The sequence below is a fragment of the Tyto alba genome, unplaced genomic scaffold (assembly GCF_018691265.1).
Source record: "Tyto alba isolate M040663 unplaced genomic scaffold, T.alba_DEE_v4.0 Super-Scaffold_1, whole genome shotgun sequence".
Taxonomy (NCBI): Eukaryota; Metazoa; Chordata; class Aves; order Strigiformes; family Tytonidae; genus Tyto; species Tyto alba.
The window spans coordinates 3,824,579-3,830,812 of record NW_024881261.1 but is presented as its reverse complement, the minus strand read 5'-3'; positions in this window follow the sequence as shown (position 1 = coordinate 3,830,812).

Here is a 6,234-nt window from a genome sequence, read left to right as displayed (position 1 = left end):
GAGGACTTTTTTTTTTTTTTGGTGAAATTCAGCTTAAAGTGATGTGAAGGAAACAGGTGAATTGCCGTTATCCTGCATTTTACTTGTTTTTCACATGCTTAGCAGCAGTAGCAGTATGTGCTCTCTGCTTTCCTCAGCTGCAGTATAGGCTTGTCTTCAAAACATTAAGAATTGGACAGCACTATTTTCTGGTTCATTGAACAAATGTGAGTGGTTATACCACAGCAAATTTTTTGTTTTTCTTTTTTGGTACCTGTAGTGGAAGAGAGGAAATTTAAATGTTACCAAATTGCGAAGAATGTTTGCTATATGAAAACCAAATATTTTGAAACTAATACTCCTTTCATGATAATGAATGTTTTAATAGAACAGGTTGTTAACAGGTTTCCATTATTTATCTTTGCTAAAATGGGCCATGTAAAAGCTTTATCCTGATCTTCAGCCAGGTATCTGATTGAGTACTTTGAGCCTCTTCCTGGAGCATCAGCCCAGCAGCTCTGGCAATCGAGGAGCCTAATGAACAAAGCCAGACACAGGGTCAGGAGCGTGATTGAGCATTGCCTTTGCAAATTGAGACATCCAGGCAGTACCTCTTTGCTGCTCAATATGCCTCATTGCTACAGCTCTGCCGTTTTCTTCCAGAGTACTGGTTTCTGGTCTTTCCTCTTTCAGTCCTTGATTTTCACCTCCTGATGCCTGCTTATTTTCTCCTGGTCCCTGTTGCTCCACCTGCTTTTGACCATTCTGATGAACATCTCCTGTAGTGCCACTGCAGTTCTTCTTGGCTTTGACCATGCCCTTAAACAAGATCTCTTCTTCCCTTTGAAGTGCTGGACCCTTTTCTGATAAGGCTTCTTGATCATCTCTTCTGATTGCTGTCATTATAGCAGGCCCTTAAGGATTTACAAGATACACTTTTTAACATAATACAGAAGGATTTGATTAATTCTAATAAATAACAGAAACACTCGCTGCAGATGAGTGCTTTTAGTAAATTAGGGTATAAGCTGGTTTCGAAGATATCAGTGAGAACTTTGCTATTGATTTAGATATATTGTTGTGCAAGTGCTTATGATAATATGCTGTAGGAAAGCAGTAAATACCACATAAGATATTCTGTATCTTTCATAAAGCCTTGCTAATATATGGTTACTCTTTACAGCCTTAAATCTTTCAGAGGATGAGAATTTCCTGTGTGTAATTTATACAGAATTTGGATTTGTAATATCAGTGATATTACAAAGTTCCTTCTTCTCTGTTCCATTTTTCTTCCCCCATTTTGGCAGCAGTAGTTTGGAATAGCAATGGGAATTTAAGGATGTCACTTCTTTTTTTCCACAAGAGTGTTGTTTAAATAGAGGTTTTCAGATTAAATTTACTTTATAATGAAGCAAATGAACCCTATGAAATATGAATGTGAAATATATCACATTTTAAAAAGCAAAATTATAGTTTATTCTTGTTAGATGAGAACCAGCAGATGCTGTCAAGAACAGTTCTTCTTTCCATCCTATTTTCCAGCACAAAATCTTTTGATGCCAAATCCCTCCAGTACTCATGTGTAAGTCCACTGGAACATGGAATTGCATCTTGCAGCTGAAAATGGAGGAGCCGTTTCTAACCTTGAATTATATTTGTCCTGAAGGCTTTGCTGATTTTCCCTTTTAACATAAAAAAAAAAAAAAAAAAAGTATGCTGGTAACGTATTTCTATTTGTGTGCCAGGTACAACGCCCAATTGCTCCCCTACATTTCAGACCAGATCTGTTTGAACCCTTTGTTTTTCTTAATGAAACCAAACGAGGGTTAGGTGGAGCCAAAGGACTTCAGAAGACAGATGGCCTCCAAAAGTAGACATCTTTCTGTTTACCTACCCAGATACCTTAGTTTATTCCCTGGGGCTGGATTACCTTCCTGAGCCACCTCTGGTTTCCCATGCCCTGAGGCTGGTGGCCTCCGTGGAGGGAGCTCAGGGCCGTGGCCGTGGACATGACCAGGACACGCAGAAGGCCAGGCTGTCCCCTGGACCTGTGGCTCACCATCCCCAACACCGTGATACCACCGTCCCCGAGGGCAGCTGCCCTGCCCAGGCGGGTGCTGCAGGTAGGAGGGTTGGGCGATAACTAGATTTTAAATCCTCATTGAAGAGCTTTTCTGTGATAAACGTAGGACAGGGCACAGGGACAGGGGTCTCCTTGTGTGTAATAAAAGCTGAACCAGTAACCTGTATCCATAAACCCACTGGACCTGATTGCAGGGGGAGGCAGTGCCAAGCACTAGTAGAACCTGGAGATGAGAACATCACCATGATTTATAGAGCCCTATTACTAAAAATGACACTTTAATAGTCTCTGCAGGATTTTTTTTTTTTTTGGGGGGGTTGCTTTTTATACTGCAATGAATATGAAAACTTGGTGCCTGGCCAACAGACAGAAAACAAATGTGGAAAAAACCCCTCTTATTTGAAGACTCTGTTAGCTTCTCTCTTGGCCTACTGACAGCAACGTTTAACCTTGATTATACTGTAACTATATTACTGTTTATTGAGCGACCTCAATAAACTAAAAATAGAAAATTTCTGTAATATAAGAGATTGTAGCGGTACAGACAAGTTACACGTCTCTTCTGTTTTAATTTCCACTTAGGTTTTGTTGGCTGGTAAAATATTACTAGTTTTGCATTACTGCTCTTAAAAGTACTGTCAGCCAGTGATAGATTGGTTTAGAACAAAGTGTTTCAAGTCAGCAAATAAAAAAAAACAATCTAGTTTTAACTCACTGGTTGCCCAGTATTGAATGAGAATGTTACGGATTTTGAGCTGAAGTTGTGCATGTGTAAGCAATATATTTGCTTCTTTTTGAGATTCTTCAGTTTCAAATTTGTATGAAAGTGAAGTAAAAGTACGTAAGACGCTACTTGAGGTTTTTTTCTTGTTTGTTAATTGTGGACTGAAATTGGAATTCACTTAAAAATATTGAAAATAATAACAAAACCATAGTATTTTAAAATTCCAATCAGATTTATTAAGAAAAGGGAGTGTGACCTAACAGCTAGTCACTTGCGAGGATGGTTTCAGATTAGCATAATCCTACAAGATTCAAATCAATAAAATATTCTCATTTCATATGGAGCTTGTAATGGTCAGAAGCTGTTTTATCATTCCAGCAGGCTCTGGGTACAATTCATTGACTTTGCTCACTTCAGTAGTGGCAATAAATGTAAGCTGCTTGAGTATTATTTCTACCAACGGGGTACAATGAGTTCAGGACTTAATATTGTTTCTCACAAATTGATAGGAAGTTTAAGTAAGTTTTCTTTTTAAAAGGAGAAAAAGTAAATTAAATACACAGATTCAGTATTTTATTAACTGTTCCATATCCCAGACATCCCAAATCAGTATCAGGAGCAATTTTAATGATTTTTGTTAGTGATATCAGTATTATTTTGTAGATAAGGATGCATAAGATTAATTTGTGTACCATTTAAACCTAAACAGTACTTCTGCAAAGACCTGGTGTTTTGCCCATGTGGGGTAACAGGTGTTAGGTTCCCATTATCACCCCCTTTTTTTTTTTTTTTTTTTTTTTTGCAACATCACAACTGCAGAGGTGGGAACATCACAACTGTGGTGGGCGGTGGGAAGAGGAGCTGGTGTTGAAGAAGGAGGTTGGGATGTTACTGCCAGAACCCCGTGTCCCCCCGTCATCTCCAGGATGAGATGGACTGGCTTGGTATGAGGCTGAATGCCCTCGACTCTCATAATTAGGAAAAAAAGCTCAAAACAAGTATTTCTTGTATATTACCGTATTTATCACTATCATTTGCTTAATAAATCCATTGGCTATCTCATTATTTGTCATAGAGCTGTGTTAGGACATTATCCACAAAGCTGTCAGCCAGGCATCACATCTGATTGTTTACTCTTCGTTTGAATGTTGATATGAAAAGCAAACTTGTAGCTATACGTATCTTTTGCAAGTACTTTTTTTCCTCAGCCATTTCAGAAAATGGCTTTAAGTGTTATTTAAACACCAAGACATCTTAAGAAGACGGATGATAGGAGGCCTAAATGGAATTTTATTCTAATTTATTAGTGTTTTTTTAATGTAATGGGATATCTTCATCTGTTTTCTATTGTCTTTATGTTGTTTAGAAAAAGCAAGACCAGCATTCTCTTCTCAATTCATTAGTGTAATATTCATCCTTAATCTAGGCTTAACGCTTTCCAGAACTGGAACAGCAGGAGAAGGAGGAAGAAATAGAGATAATTCACAGGGAAGAGAATAAAGGATGTTTTGAACTTGGATTTGAAGTGAGATGAAGAGTGAGCTAGACAGTATTAGTACGGTTTGTTCCAGATGACAGGAACTACACACAAGAAGTTTGGGTAGGGGCCAAAATGTCTGATGGGGCGGCAACAAAAACTAGTGCTTTAGCAGTGCAGGGACTAGAGAAACATCAGACAGTTTGTCAGAGAGTGCTTTTGCTTTATAAACTGATGAAAAATATTCTCTGGAATGTCTCTTGGAACAAGTTGGGAATTACGTTTGTGAAATTATTAGTGATGTGGTTATATTTTTTCTTAGAATGAGAAGGCTGAAATATTGTCATGGCCTGGAATATGAATTTCTGGATTTTGGGGAGGTAAAGCGGGGCATGTGGAAGGGATATTGAGCAATGAAAGAGAAAGGTGTGCAATGTACTGGAAAATGGACAAGGTGAAGCATTTACAGATAGTGGTAAATAGTGGTGGTGATAGATTTATGGGCAGCTGACAAGGGATCAAGTGGAAGGCAAACCTTTAGTCACCTGGCAGTCAGCAGGCTTTTGCAGTTGATGAAAAGGAGCCATGATTTAACCCAAGGAGTTTGAAAAGGAATTATATGGGTTCCTCAGATTACCTAACCCAGAACCAGAAGATGTTTCCAGCTGTAGAAGAGGTTACTGCAGAGACAAGCAGACCTGCTGTGTCGGCAGAGTGTGCCTGGGCAGTTGTTTTGTGAATTCAAGGCTTCAGTTTTCTTTACAACCTTTGGCAGCAGGCGTGAAACTTTTAGAGTGGCCATTGCTGCTCTGATGGATGATAGAATGAGAAGTCTCTGTACGCTAGGAGTAATTTTCTGTATTCTAAAATCTTCCCACCACCTCTTTAGGATTTGTTTGATGTGGATATTTTTTATATTTGCCCAATAAAATACATTACACGCCCCCCCACCCCCCAAGTGTTTTTATTTCGCAGGTGTCTGCCTTTCTCTACACTGAGATTTATTCCTTTCTCTGTGGGTATGGATTTCTAATGTTTTAGGTAGTGCAGAATGGAAAAAGCACATATAAAGTTAACCTCGTTTATTTCGTAATATTAAAAAGTATATTGTGGCTACCTTGTTGCAAGTACAAATTTTATAGATTTTTTTCACATCCCAGAGATTTTCATTTGTTAGTATTTGTTTATCCTTACTAACTTTTAAGGAACTTGTAACTTAATAACTTATTTAATAACACATGAGATGTGAAAACGTTACACATTACGGCTGTTTTCTGACAAACAAGTACTGCCCTTCTGCAAAACACGAAGCTGCAGTACTGCAAATAAAAACTGAAGCAAAAGGATGAGAACTTTTCCTTCGTGCAGGATTGGCTTTGCACGCTGGGATTGAACGTTTCTTTTCCAGTACTGTTTGAGCTGGGTGAAGTTGACACGGCCGTTCTCCTCTGATCACAGAGTTACTGTCACTGGGAACTGGCAAGGATCGGTGTGCTCTGAAATAAAAGTTTGTTTTGTTTTGACATTAGGAGATTGTTTTCATGTGACAGTGCCCTGGCTCAGTGCCTCTCAGCTGCATTTGGTCTCTGTCACTGTTGGGTTTCATTACGGAGCTGTTGTAGTGCCATGGTTGTCGACTTCAGACCCAGAAAACCCCATGTCATTGCTTTGGACACCATTTTGCATTGATTTTGCCTGAGATGTTACAATTTTCTGACCCTAATCAGGTCAGTCAGAGTTTTGTTGCAGACATAAATGGAGTCAGTCTTCGTTCTTTGGCTGTTACCCTACAGCCATTATTCAAGCCAAAATATTGGGGAAGTCAATGTGAATTGGCATTGCTGTACTCTGCCAAATCAGGTCCTTCTTGTTGCTGTATACACAGATAATATTTAGTATGAATCTCTGCTTCATTACAGATGCAGAACTAAATGTTTGGCCTTTGAATTTAATGGGAATTTTGCCACAGAT